Source organism: Diabrotica virgifera, chromosome 10 (assembly GCF_917563875.1).
Source record: "Diabrotica virgifera virgifera chromosome 10, PGI_DIABVI_V3a".
Lineage (NCBI taxonomy): Eukaryota > Metazoa > Arthropoda > Insecta > Coleoptera > Chrysomelidae > Diabrotica > Diabrotica virgifera.
The window spans coordinates 24,109,588-24,125,824 of NC_065452.1; positions in this window are offsets into that span (position 1 = coordinate 24,109,588).

Sequence of the window (16,237 nt, forward strand, 5' to 3'; positions counted from 1 at the left end):
ACATACGATATCGATGCGAGTGAGGTGTTCACATCAGTTCCTTGCCAATGTCCTCAACAACTCATTACCGAACGACTCACAAGAATGGAATGTAACGACAGCATCGTCTTGCTCCCTTACTCACTTACCGCTTTGCCGGCGGCAAGTGAGAGAGAGAGAGAGAGAGTAGCTGAATGTGAATACTCACTCGTATTCGCGCTGCCTCTCCTTTGACTTCCGCCACAACAACCGACTTTTTGGGCATCGTCGTGCAATGGCAGTAGCATGAGCATGATCAGCGCGAGTAAACTATTTACACATTCACGCTGCCCACTTCCCTGTCAAACGGGACTGAGTGTAATACCGCATTTATACTCAGTCCTGTTGGACAGGGAATTGGGCAGGGAAGTGGGCAGCATAAATGTGTAAATAGTTCACTCGCGCTTTTGCTGCTCATGCTATTGCCATTGCACGCCCATACCCAAAAAGTCGGTTTTTGTGGCGGAAGTCAAAGGAGAGGCAGAGCGAGCACGAGTGGGTATTCACATTAAATTATTCTCTCTCTCTCTCTCTCTCACTTGCCGCCGGCAAAGCGGCAAGTGAGTAAGGGAGCAAGACGATGCTGTCGTCATATTCCATTCTCGTGAGTCGTTCGGTAATGAGTTGTTAGGACATTGGCGAGGAACTGATGTGAACACCTCACTCGCGTCGATATCGTATTTCGGGCAATATTTCCGTCAGCGGCAGCAGCAGTGGCAATAACTGAGTATAAATCCGGCATGGATCCGATATAAAAATGGGCGAAAGTACCCCAATCTTTGATTCGTCGCTCGTTGTAGACGGCGTCGGCGTATATTGCGTTGTCAATAATTGGGATATTCCCAAAAGTGATGATCCTACCGATCTACCGAAATATCCCTTGGATCTCTCGAGTTTAAAAAAATATCTAAATGACATATTTTATTTAAAAATAAATTCGATAAACCAATTCATTATTTACTTCTCTATTGCCATCAAAAAATTTCAGTAGGTAATATTTTTTAACAAGTTTGTATATGTATAATACCTACCTACCCTTTATTTCCTAAGAATTATTTATTGGCTAAAAATTACATAATGGAGATTTCTAATCGTATTTCGGTATTCACATTTCATACAAGAGTCTCAAGTATTCAAGTATAAACAATTTTTTAGATAATGGTTGAAATATCGATTTCAAGCACTTACTTTTTTATGTAAATATTATCATCTAAATCTAAATAACTATTCCCAAAATTGTTTCATAAAAGCTGATGTGACACTTTCGTCCAGTTCTCTATTAGTAAAAATAAAAGTTGAATTATGGTTGTTTGGGTTAATTGCTTCGCATATTATTTATAATACATATTATATGATTGAGATCGAAAATAGATGTAAATTTCTTTATTTTCCTCTAAATTAATTTTTTTCCCACAGGCAACTTATTCGGTTTTTCACCGGTTATTACTTTAAAAAGAAAAAACCGGTTATAACCGGGACAAAAAAATAACCGGTAAAACCGGTTGTTTCGAATTAAAAAAACCGGTTTTAGGTTATAACGTGTAGGTTTTTCCCATCACTACCACGTGGTCTTCTTCCAGTGGGGACTGCTTCCCATACTAGCCTTATTGTTCTTTCGTCAGAATGTCTCGTAAGGTGTCCTACCCATTGGAGTCTTCTAGATCTAGACTTTATTATTTCTTTTATTGTGTGAGCATCTGGATATAGTTCTTCAATTTCTTTGTTAGGTCTTATCCTATATTATCCTGCTGCTCCAGCAAGCACAGGCCCAAAGATCTTCATTAGGATCTTTCTCTCCCATGCACGTAGTCGCTCTTGTTATCGTCCACGTTTTGCTATTATACATCACTAGTGGTCGTACGTCCCTTTTATATAATGTATCTTTGTATGCTTTGTTAGTTATTTCGTTTTCATACGGTTTTGAAGCGGATAAAGACATACGAAATTTTGCGAGCTTTTTGTAAAATAATTGTAAAAAAATAAAACAGCTAAAAAATCTTAGAATATGCTAAGTGCCATCACAAAAATATAAAATATTGGGGTAAGTAATAATTAAAAACACAAAACATGTAGGTTCTAAGGAGTATTGGGATTAAATAGGTCTTCATAAAATGTTCTATTTTCTTTCTTCAAATAGGGACCATGGCCAACAAGTTTTTTTTTCAGAAAATCTACTCTGGCAGGTCAAGTTAGGAAGAATCATTTCAATAGTTTTAATTGTAACATTTTTCTTTAAAACCTTTGTTGATTTCCAAGTTTCCAATTCATTCAAAGTTTCTCGTATTTTAACTAATCCCGGATTTTGTCGGTTAATGTTGATCCATTGAGCTTTTGAAATTTGAAGCTTGGATGTACTGATTGAACTTTCAGAAGCAACTTTAAAATCGAAGAAATCCTCACGGTTAATTAATGTAACCAGAAATTGTGTTTTCTTTACAGCTGTTATCATCATTCTTACCAAATTAATCCATAGGTACCTCACACTTCTCTTGCTTTTTTCGCTTTTAAATTTGGGCGAAATCCCTGTCGCAACTCATAAATGAATGACCCGATACTAGATACTTGTGATTTATCTCATCGAAATACCCCTCAGAAACTAAATAAATCCATAAAAACAGTAACATTTTATTTTTACTCTCCACGTCCTGTTATACTAGACGGAGAGCTAGAGGCGAGAAATCATCGTCATAAGTAATATGGAGTTTGGCATGTGAAATGTGTCTATTGTATATTGATAACTATGACCCCTTTCAGGCTGACACCTCAGTGGATCCAGGAAGTAGCAATAAGGGATGAAAGGGGAAAGTTGGTGCAGTCATTAAATGTTTTCACCTTCAATTTTGTTAAACCTCCATCGATTAGCATGAAGATTGGTGAGTAGTTAGAGCATAACTCAAGAAACAAAACTGATATGGTGCCAACGTGCGCTTTTACCCTGGGGGTGGATGCCACCCCTTCTCGGGGGTGAAAACTATTTTATTAAAAATAACCCCACTAATCGATAGAGGGACAAATTTTAAGCAAAATTTGTTACTTCTAATTATTAAAATAAATCAATACTTTTTGAGTTATTAAAGATCAAAAATTTGAATTTTTCGTGAAATAAATGCATGATGTAAAGCGGTTTTTCGTGAATAATTCAAAAACTGTAAGTTTTATCAAAATAGTTATGATTACCAAAATTGAAGATAATAACAAATAAAAGAGATTTGTTATTCGAAAAACCTTTGAGAATTAATAAAAAGTGAGCTATAGGTGATGGAATATATATTTTTTTCGGCTAGTACCCAAATCTAAGTATTCAAGCTCAAATAACGGTAAAACGGTGCATTTTATAAAATATATTTACTGAACACTTGTCAAAGTACTCAAGAATACCTATCAAGTGAGCTCCAGATGAAGTTTATAACATCAAAGCTAAGCAAGTGATGATGAAAATAAGAGAACCCTTGCGAGTTTTTGGGAAAAAGTGAAAATTAAAACATACGCTATTTATATAATATTTATTTTGAAATTAGTTAACAGAATAATTTTTAAAGGAATTTCGGGAATGAAGTTAGGATTATAATTTATTATCAAGTTCGTTTTATTACAATTTAAATATAACAAGTTAAAAATGCGAGCATTATTATAACGAAAACTTTCTTATGTATTTAAATTCTTAATATGGAAAATTGCTATTATGAAAAGTTGTTTAGAATTAAAAATTATGTTTAATGTGCAATTATATCCTACTATTTAAATATTGTGAGCTATAAAGGCACTTTACTGAGCGAATTTCTTGAGCGAAATTCATATTTTTTACACATTGACTAAAATCGATACAATTTTATATAATCTTATGTTTATGATTGCATCTTGGATTTTAGACCGTGCAGATCTTTTTATGAAGAATAATTTTTGTTCGTAAAATTAATAATAAAAGAGTTATAAATGAAAATGATGATTGGTAGCTATCTCTAATTTGAGAAAAAAATTAAATATTTTCTTTTTATTAGAAGAATGTAGTTAATAGTTACATTATTGTAATAATTATTAATTATTTAATTATACTAATAACAACTATTGCATATATTAGAACTCAGTTTTTAATTCCAAACAATTTTTCGTAGTGACAATAATTTACAACAGTGTGAAAAAAAGGTACTTTAATCTTGAGCGAAATTCATATTTTTTAAAATACCTCCTATAATATCGATAAAATTTGCTATCTGATGATTGAATCGTAGGTTTTAGACAATGCAGAACTTTTTATGAATTATAACTTTATTTCGTAAAATTAAAAATAAAAAAGTGTCCCGTAATATATGTGTCCAACTTAAGTAGACACACTGTATATTATACAATATAATATACATAATACATAAAATCATTGGGTAGACAGCACCAAAAATTTATAACCTGCCATTTAACATTACTTACATTAAAATTAATAAGTAATATTTATTTATTTGATATTTCAATTCTTTCACAGTTTATATGAAGTAATATATTTTTGAAATAATATGTATGTTACTAAAATATTATTTTTATATTATTTCGATATTTAATCGAATTTTTTCTATCGATATAAACTTAGTGGCAGTTCTGGCCAGGGGCAGGGGGGCAGCTGCCCCCCCTTCAGTTTTTACAGTACTTTTGTACTATAATTTTCGTTAAAAAGGCACGTTATCTTGTTTATTCACCGGTTGTGTTCCCTTACCCACCACTTTTTTTGGTCTAGAACCGCCCTTGTATAAACTGAATATGTACAGAAACTGAGGGTGTCCAATAATGGGCACATTTGACATCATATTAAAATACATTTTTGCTATATTTTATATAAATGTTTTAAAACAATTTTAAAAACTTATATAAATAATATAATAATTAAGCTCCAAATTTTTGGAGCCTAAACTTTGGAAAATGTTTGTAGCGTAATGTTTAATGGTATCAACTATTCCGGGAGCTCATTTGATACATATTTCTAAGTACTTTGACAAGTGTTCAGTAAATATATTTTATAAAATGCACCGTTTTTCCCGTTATTTGAGCTTGAGTACATAGATTTGGGTACTAGCCGAAAAAAAAATATATATTCCATCACCTGTAAGTCACTTTTCATTAATTCTCAAAGGTTTTTCGAATAAGAAATCTCTTTTATTTTTTATTATCTTCAATTTTGGTTATCATAACTATTTTGATAAAACTTACAGTTTTTGAATTATTTACGAAAAACCGCTTTACATCATGCATTTATTTCACGAAAAATTCAAATTTTTGATCTTTAATAACTCAAAAAGTATTGATTTATTTTAATAATTAGAGGTAATACATTTTGCTTAAAATGTGTCCCTCTATCGATTAGTGGGGTTATTTTTAATAAAATAGTTTTCACCTCTGAGAAGGGGTGGCATCCACCCCCAGGGTAAAAGTGCACGTTGGCACCATATCAGTTTTATTTCTTGAGGTATGCTCTAACTATTCACCAATTTTCGTGTAAATCGATGGAGGTTTAACAAAATAGGAGGTGAAAACCTTTAATGACTGCGTTAACTTTCCCCTTTCATCCCTTATTGCTACTCCCTGTATCCACTGAGGTGTCAGCCTGAAAGGGGTCATAATTATCAACATACAATAGACACATTTCACATACCAAACTCCATATTATTTATGACGATGATTTCTCGCCTCTAGCTCTTAGACTATACCCTCATGCCACAAAATCATGAAGCCAGTGTTATTGTCCCCTAGGTGAACACAAAGGTTGTAGTTGGAAAGCTGTCGCATAAAATACATTTGACTATGAGTTAGAGTTGGCAATGATAAGACCTGCTGTAGATCCATAGAAACTGTCATGGTGTCACTCGTGGGTTGCTAACAATTCTGATGGTCTTTTCTCGTTGCTTCTACAGCTGCTTCAGCTTTTCGGTGGTAAAGTTCTAACTTAAATTGTGCATCTTTCTGTGTGGGATCTTTTGTTTGCATGTGCAGTAAATCACAGGTAGCACAGGTATCCGTTCTAGGCTTACGAAAGCTTACATTGGGAAAATTCTTTTTGGAAATTTAAAACTAAAACGATAGCTCACTGCAGAATCAGGATTAGCTTCCTTAAACCCCAATTAAAGTCTATTTATATTGAGATCGGAGCTCAGATACTATTTCTCGCTTTTTAAACGATTGTAATGTCCCACGTCTCTGGGAAATTTGTTTATGTGCTCGATAACCAATGCTCTATCTTCCGGCATGAACTTTCTAAACTGCAGTTTATTACCTCACCTTTCCTTATAAACTGAATCTCTTTTTTTTTCAACTTAGCTAATATTTCAATTTGTCTTGGAGTTATTCCAAACACCGCGCAAAATGTCTTCCTACACACCTGTAACATGTTGCCTTCTCCGTTGGACAATGTGAAGGAAAGCGTAACCTGTCTCTTACTCTCTTCTGGTCTCTCATAATTTCCATACCTTCTTCTCTTGATAGAACACAGATGGATAAAATTCATAGCATACGTATTTTGCCGTACATTCCTTGTCTCAATGCGATATAGTAAGTAGTTTTCAAGTTATTTGCGTTTTAGTGAAAGTATACTTGGATTCAATAAGATTATGTATTTTATCGCCAACCGTCGCTAAAGTCATTTATTATTGTACTCATTTGACGCCATTTGCGGCAGTAAAGTAACACTTTATTGCACTGAAAGGAGAATGTTACTTTACCTGCCGCGATTAATCAAATTAACCAAGATTGAATGTAAGTGGTCGATGGCAGTAATCGATTATTTATTTGAGTGAACTTAAAATTGATTTACTTTAATTATTGAAAATATTGTACACAATTTACGTTATTATTAATTAACTTTATGCCAAAAAGTGAAATTCTGTAGTATTTTGCAATTATATTCATATAAAATTAATCAAAATTTTACCGATTTAGTAATTATTCAATATTGATAACTATATATCGATTAAAAATCGAAAGCGGCATGCAGAAGTCACCTGTCATCACTGTCATAAAAAATTTAAATTGAAAATGGTATTTATTGTAATACTCGTAAAAGTGTTAAAACGTAATCAAATTATAGTACAGTAGTGCTGCTTTGGAAATGGAAGATATTACATGAACGCCACCTGAAATGCGCAAGAAATCGTTAGAGGCAGTTTCAGAGCTTGTCCCAGCAAAATCCATCGAAAAATACAATAGGCAATATGACATATTTGAAGCATGGCGTGAAAAAAATTGTATTACCAATTATAGTGAAAGTGTTTTACTAGCATATTTCTCTGAATTGCCTAAAGAATATTCTCCATCGACTATGTGGTCCTATTATTCAATGTTAAAGGCAACTTTGACCACAAATAAAGACATAATACATATATAAGCAATTATAAAAAACTTACAGCTTTTTTGAAACAAAAAGGAAGGAATTACATTCCCAAAAAATCAAAAACCCTGCCGCAAGAAGAAGTGCTAAATTTCTTATTAAATGCACCTGATAACGATTATTTTTAATGATGAAGGTAATTCAACAAAAATAAAATTACTATTACATAATATATTGTACGTAAAGTTCTTTTTTATATCCTTGAATCTACCATGATTTATGTATAATGTCTTTTCATTTGATGTCAATTATTTTCTTTCCATTTTTTACTTGCCTATTTGTTCTTTTTATACCTAATATCGGCCGTGCCTAGCAAGTGGTTGCGTAGGCTAGCGGTATGTGTATCTAGTTACGGACGTGTCGGTACTTGGTTCGAATCCCCCGTAAGGAAAACTTTTTTGTTTAATATTAATGGTTATTGACATACTTAGACTATTATAAGGACTAAGTACACACACTCTTTTTTCATTAGAAGGATATAATTAAGTAATTGTTAAGTAAGTGTTAATGTTTTTTATGATTGGCGATAAAATTTTGTATGCACCACGTCAGTAAAGACTCTTTACTGACTTGGTACATAAATAACTATTAAACACATGTCATAATCTTATTGAATTTAGTTTAAAGTACATAGTCTTATGGAATCCATTACCTTTGAACGTAAATAACTTGAAAACTACTTACTTTATCGCAATGAGGCAAAAGGATGATGTTTATGTAAAAAGTAACAACAAATCAAAAAACAGGCTGAAATTATTATTACGACAGTGGCGTAGATTGTGAATGGGGAAAGGGGCGGAAATGAATTATATATCCCTACAGCACGCCTCTGGTAACAACGGAAAACTATCTTTTAAGACTAGTTAAAGTAAGCTACCATGTGTAAACTTTGTGTCAAGTTTGAACAAAAAATATTAAAAGGTGCTTGAACAATAGGCTAAAATCATTTTAGAATATTTGTAATAAAACACTCTGTATCTCGGTAAGGAGAAATATTTTATTTAAGTGTTTTGGGTTGAATCTTCGTATTTTGTGCTAAGGCTTCTCCAGTTAGGATATGAAGAATGGTTAATGAAACACCCTGTATATATCTCTTATTTTTTGTTCCTGATACTCCTTCTTTTTCTATTTTATTAATTTTCTGGTCCCTGTTCTGGTCTGTGTAAACCTTTCACTGTTACTGTGCGAGAGATTTTGTAGCATGCCCCTTCTAGCCATGATTTCTTCTGTTATGGATTTCAGACAATCGTCATCGGACCATCTTTTTGCTTTTCTCGTTTTGTGTCCTAGTATTTCATCTCATACGCTTGTCAAAGTTCATTTTATATGTTTCCAAGCAGACTCTATATTATAATTTTCTATCTGTGTTAGCGGTATTTGTATAGCCTTTTGAAATTTCTGCTCTGTCTCATTATTCCCCAGAACTTTGGTATTCCATAAGTTGACTATTTCTCAATTAGTAGTACGTTCTGTCAGTTTTTGTTCATATTCGATTTTTCTCTCTTTTAGTTCGTCTATACTTTTTTGCTTTTAAAAAAGCATAGACGAACTAGTTTTTGTCTGTCGTTTATAAGTTTTTTTCTCTCTGTCTACTGTATCTAATATTGCGTTTCACTCGTTTCTCGTGCTCATAATATGTATATACAGTGGAACCCCGATAAGTCGGCCTCCGATAACCTGGAAGTCCAGCTAACCCGGATCGATTTTCATCAGAGAAAACAATCATTTTTTCACTTTGACCAAGTTTTTTACCAAGAAATAAACAATACTGTATGCAACTGTACGTAATTGAGATGTACTTTGCATATGAATTTCATGTTTTTTCGATTATAATGGAGTTTAGTTCTAAGTATACCGTGTTTTATTAATTTTTACCATATTCTCCGGCTAACCCAGATTTTCGATAACCCGGATCGGCCGCGGTCCCGATTAATCCGACTTATCAAGGTTCCACTGTAGTCTATTTCATTCTTTGTTGTCCCATTTGAGCATTGCCAATTCAATCTTCTATTTTCTGGTTTTTAAAGAATGCATTTTTTATGTATAAGTAGGTTGTTTTCTTTTGCATAAATTACTACTATTTTCCTCTATTATTTTCTTTCTCCTACTAATCCGTAGGCTCCTATTAATATTTTATTTGGGTTTTCTTCTTTCCCTATTTTTGCATTGAAATCGTCAATTAAGATCACATACATTGCTTTGTTTGCCATCATTGTTTCAATAACGTCTTCGTAGATTTGCTCTACTTCCTCATCTTCATAATCTTATGTTGGGGCATAGGTCTGAGTAATTTTGCATGTACAGTTACGGTCATAGAATACTTTACAGGCTTACGTATCTAGGAGCCGATTTTTTGAATTATTACCTCGTTTAAACCCACTTTTTACGTCAAAGTGACGTTACCAGTAGTGTACCTAGAATAGGTTGATTCAAATTAAAAAATAAAAATGATATACAGTAGAACCCCGAAAATCCGAACTAATTGGGGGGACAGCCTGTTCGGATTCCGAAAAGTTCGGATTATCCGAAAGTTAGCCTAACTATTAATTCAAATCTTTCATTGTCGTTGATCTTGAGTCGCAAAACGTTCTCGTAAGACTGTGGACAATATTTTTGGACTCAAGTTGACTACGAGAGAATCGAAGTAAGTTTATGTTTAACCTGTATAAGTAAGTCTGGCTAATTGTTTTATGCCAATGCCAATTATAAATAAAAAAACCTTTATAAGCACTACATTATTAATTACGTCTTCATTTTTAACAAATTTTAAATGCCAAAGTTCTATTAATCCTACATTGTTCAATTTTCTGGTTTTACTCTGTATAATAAACATGTTTTTAAGTTTTTGTCTTGAATTTTTTAATTTTTTTCACTTTCCGGTGGTTCGGATTTGCGGGGTTCTACTGTAAATAGATATATTTTACAAAGTTTAACAAAATGGAAAGTATAAAAAGAATATTTTTTGAATAAAATGGATTATGGTCTTAACAAGGAAGTCTGGTTTAAAAATACCGATTTTATTTTATATCTATCCCAAACTATCCAATCTTTGTTTGATTTTTCATATGCACATATATGGCTCACCTCCAAATCTGCAGCAACTTGTCTTAAAAACCAACCTTCTTCGAGTTTGGCGATTGCTCTTGCTTTTGCGCATCATTCAAATTTATTATAACCATTTTGGAGGAGTTTGATATCGTTATTTTATTTTTCAACACTCGCAAAATTTTTGACAAGCATTGACTTTTTGAAATTTTTTGACTTTGACATTTATAAAATCCGTACGACACTGCAAATTTACAGTATTACAATATAAAAATAAAGTGTAAACTATTCAGTGATCTTAACTGTACATATAAAGTTGGTTAAACGAGAGCTAAAACGGGAAGCTGCTACGTTTGGTCTAAATATAAATGAAAGTAAAACAAAATATATGGAGTGCACAAGGTCCAATCAACATGAAAATCTGAAGGTAGACCACCATACCTACGAATATATCTCCAATTTTCCCTACCTAGGCTCAATATTAAATGACAACAACAACACCAGTCAAGAAATACAAGCAACTCTTAGCGGTAATAAGTGTTTTTATGCATACAAAGACTTAATGAAACGTAAGTTACTGAATCGTGAGTCTAAGCTAATAATCTACAAAACAGTAATTAGACCAGTGGTCACCTATGGATGTGAATCGTGGACCCTCTCAACCACTGATGAAAATCAACTGAGAATATTTGAGCGCAAAATACTAAGGAAGATATTTGGACCAACCCAATGCAGCGATGGTTCGTGGAGAATTAAAATGAACCACGAACTGGATGAACTAATGCAGAGCGCAGATCTTGTTATGATTTGTAAAGTCTCACATACTAAGCTGGCTTGTTCACTTAGAAAGAATTCCAGATAATCGAGCTGTGAAAGTAATCCAGAGATGGAAGTCTCAAGGAAATAGAACAAGAGGAGGGCCCCGTAAAAGATGGATAGACGACGTAGAGGGGAATATTAAAACGATGAACATCAGGCAGTGGCGAAGGAAAGTATCCAACAGGGCAGAATGGAAAAACATTGTTAAGCAGGCCAAGACTCACAAAGGGTTGTAGCGCCATATGAAGAAGAAGAACGTTGGTTAATAATTTATCTCTTAATATATTACTCTTTTCGATATAACTTGGTACTTTGTGATCCTAGATGTCAATTTTCTTATTAATAAATAAGTCTAGGTCGCCTACTACTTGATTTTTATCTCCTTTGTAGAATAGTTGGTGGCCACTTTTATGGTTAGATACACTGCTTCTCTTTTGCGCCATACCTCTGCCAGGCCTGACACTGTCCACTTTATTTTCTTAATTTTTCTTCCAATTCTAACAGCTTTTCTTCCGTACTTAGTGTGCGTGTATTGAATGTAGCTATGAGCCCTTCAGTTACGTGATGTTTAGTGGATATTTTTGTATTTGTTTCTGTTGTTTATTTTTATCAAATTTCTGTCCCATTAGAATCCATGGGACTGTCTGAAGTTTCGGAGATACTAAAACACTTTCTCTACTTGTCTGGGGTAATTCGTCTTGGATATTTGACATTTCATAAGGGCTATTTTAGCCTTAACTGGTCACGCTGGCCAGGCGAGTTGACAAGAGTACAGTGGAACCCCGATAAATCGGCCCCCGATAACCCGAAAATTCGGCTAACTCGGATCGATTTTCATCAGACAAACATTTCAACAATAAAAATGTATGTAATATAATATTTGAGAGATGTGTATTTGTGTAATTTGAACTATACGATAGTAAAAATGACTAACGGCACACGGCGGCAGAGCGACGTTCATTGTCTCGGATTATCGGAAACAACAGGGACCTGTATTCCTTTATTTATTTCAAACTGTCTTAGTATTGTTTAAAAAAGACTAAAAGACTATTTAAAAAATGCTTTGTTGGAAAATGGTCTTAGTCTCCACTGTTCTTAAATAACATAACATCGTTCTGATTGTGACCCTATTGTGTAGTATTACAGTCGTATTGTTCGCTTCCGTTCTGTAATCGTTCAGATAAGTTTGTGTTTGCGTGTTTTTTTTTTCTACGTAATGGCAACAAAACGTAAATATGTTGTAGTGAGAATGGAGAAGAAACTATAAGCATTAGAATCTTTAAAAACAATTGCAGCATCATATGGTGTCGGTACATCTACAGTTACGGATTGAAAGAAAAACAAAACTTTTTAGAGCTTTAAATAGAATTTTTTACCAAGAAATGAACAATACTCTATACTCTATACAACTATACTTAATTTAGATGTGTACTGTGCATATGTTATTTCAATTATAACGGAGTTTATCTGTAAGTATACCGTATTTTATTAATTGTTGCCATACTCTCCGGCTAACCCCGATTTTCGATAACCCGGATCGGCTGCGTCCCCGATTAATCCGAGTTATCGAGGTTCCACTGTACCTGGTAAAAAGAACTCCGTCGGACCGTGGCGTGACATTCTGAGTGAAATTGAAAAATGTAACAGAAAAAGATAAAATCTGAAGAAAGGGTTCTACGCAACGTGAAATAGATTCAACGCAACGTGAAATAGAGAAATAAAATTTCTCTCAAAATTTGTTATTTATGACCCTTAAAATAAGACCAAATCCTAAAATTTATTGTCGTGTGGATCGGCGAGTGTTTTGTCACAAACTATCGATAAAATGACACTCTTCAAAGAAAAATAGAAGCTCAAACAAGACCTTTTAACTGGCCAACCGAGGGTACGATCAGTGTCGTGGTAATTTTGTGGTTAAACGACGTTGTGTTTTAATTTTTGTCATTGTGTGAATTTGACCAGTCTATTAATATTTTTGACGCCACTACTGAAGGGGTGTCTCTTAGTATTCTTGGGGACATGGTCCGACCGATTTTATCACAAAGTAAATATTTACTAATTTTACAGTACTATGGGGTGGTACTGTGCTCTCTTTCTCTTTCACTATTATATTATATTATATATCTCTCTTTGCCGACGTTTAAATGGGTAAACTGGTGAAATTCGCTTCAAGATGCGCTTCCAACGAGGCATTGGTCCGAACCTTTAGTCCATTATTAGTACCTGTTACTTATGTAAGTTAATGAGACACGAAAATACTGACACAAAATGGCGTCTAAATTACATATTTTTGATTCAACAGTGTCGCACTTTTGTTTATTACCATTTCACATAATATGACAACATAATAAAATAGGAATTAATATTCAAATATTTTTATGTTTATCAAAGTAAATAATAAACATTTAAGTTACAAACATATTACATTTATTTGTCTACCGCTCTAAGATCAGCATAGTTTTATTATCTTCCAAAATCCGTATTTATTTTCGTTAGACCTCAATTTTTAAGTTCAAATTACCTATATAGAATAATTTTCAAATGCAAAATAATATATTTTGGCAAAAGGCTTTATTAGTGCATGATGCTAAAAACTTCTTCTAGGCAAAGCTTCTGTCGATGGACTGTGCATTGTATACTTGTTTTTTTGCATGTGCAAAGATAATTTATTGAAGTTTTTTAAAATGTTAATAAGGTATCGATACAACAGTAAAAAGATCAATAAAAATTTTTACCCAAATTTGAAACACATTATCCCTTACTAACTTAGTTTCTTATACGGCCCGTACACGATTATTAATAATGACATTACCAGTAATGACATATATCAATAATGACATATTATCATTACTCTTCAACCTTAATCAATCATTATTATTGTCATTACTTTTCTTCAGTATATTTGTGGTCATTGTTTTACGAATAGTCCATTCACTAACGGTAAAATATTGCAAAACCTCTAAATGTTAAAGAACCACATGGATTGACATGAAATTTGGCATAGACATAGCTAACATGTCAAAAAGAAAAAAAGTGTTCTTGTGCCTATGTGTGCTTTTTCCCTGGGAGTGAGTTTCACCCCTACTTATTAGAAATATAAGATAATAAAAGGTGCAAATAAAAGATATAAACTATTTTTATTATAACCGAACCGAAATATTACAATAATACATACAAAGAAATTAAGGATGTTTAATACAAAATATTGGAACCGACTGAATACCAAACAAAAATGTTATAACACAGTTCTCACATTCATTATGTAACAGGACACCCGCACTTTTACGCAAGAGTTCTGCGTATCGAATTAACTTTTATGATTCTGGGAAGTCGGCGTCCCTTGAAGACTGCGTATATTTATTTCAGCAACAAAAATAATAATTATAGTTGAATATTAGATTCCAACACTTCTCGGGGGTGAAAAAATATGCGTTTAAAGTAAGTCCGGAAGTGGATAAACTGACTAATTCTAAGCAACGTTTGTTCTATAGCGTTATTTCACTAAGTTGATACTTTTCGAGTTATTTGCAAGTGAATATGTTCATTTTTCAAAAAAAAAACGCTCAAAATGTAAGTATTTTATCGAAAAAAATATTCTCAACAGAAATATAGATTATAAAAAAGTAAAAAAAAATGGTGTAAGTATACTGGTCTCCAGACATAAAAAAGGTAGAGTTGTAGATAATGAAATATTCATATTCGTCAAATTCCAAATCGAATATTTCAACGTGAAATAACCAAAAATGAAGCATTTTATGACAAAATCTCAATATAACTTCTTTAAAGTGTCATTTTATGACAAAATCTCATTATAACTTCTTTAAAGTGTCTAAAAACAGCTTTATTTTTGTTTTGTTAAAAAAGTATTTAGCATCAAAAGTAAGGAAGTTCGCTCAAAATAAAGTTGATCCTTTTTTTTTGGTAAAAAATATGGTGAAAGTCACCCCCTAACTATTATCATCCCAAATGAAATTAATCGTTACCGCTTCACAAGTTACTTTACTTATCTATTGTTTATATGATCTGTAAGTTTCATCGGTTCAAACTGATTATTTTTGAAAGGGCTGTAGTTGAAAGGACTTGAACGAGTCACTAATTAAGAGTTTATGCAAATTTTCAACAGCCATATCTTAACCAATTTTTGTCTAAAAGAAAAAGGAAAAATTTTAAATATTCATAAAAGCAAAACCTACATTTTTGTACACATTGAGATTTTTAGATTTTTGGTATCACTAACAATTTTTAAGTTATTTTGAAAAAACAGAATTTTTTCCAAAATTAAATATTAAAAAATTTTAATTTAAAACCAAATTTTTTTCAAAAATAAGCACTTTGAACTGGTAATAAGTATAAGTAAAGTAACTAATGAAGCGGTAACGATTAATTTTATTTGAGATAAGAATTAAGGGGTGCTTTATGTGGTTTTTTACCAAAAAAAAAGGGAGGGACCAACTTTATTTTGATTGTAACTTGCTTACTTTTGATGGAAGAAACTTTTTGAAAAACAAAAAAAAGCTATTTTTTAAACACTTAAAAAAGTTGTAGGAGTTTTCCCCAAAAAGTGCTTTATTTTTTGGTTATTTATGGTTGAAATATTCAATTCGGAATTTGACGAATATGAACCTATTATTCATTAGCTACAGCTCTGCTTGTACTGGGTCTAGAGACCTTAGGCATACGCCATTGTTTTCACTGTTTTATAAGCTATTTTTATGCTTGGAATATTTTTTCGATAAAATCATTACTTTTTGAGTTGTTGTAGTACAAAACTTACTTACAATTAGTCAGTTTATCCACTTTCGGACTTATTTTGAACGTATGATTTTTCACCCCAGGGCAAAATGACACATAGACACACTATCCTTTTCTTTCCTTTGACATGTTAGCTATGTGCATGCCAAATTTCATGTTAATGCAAGCGGTTCTTTAAAATTTGGAGCAAAAACCGTGAGTAAATGGACTATAAGTCAGTTATAATAAAATGTATCCAAC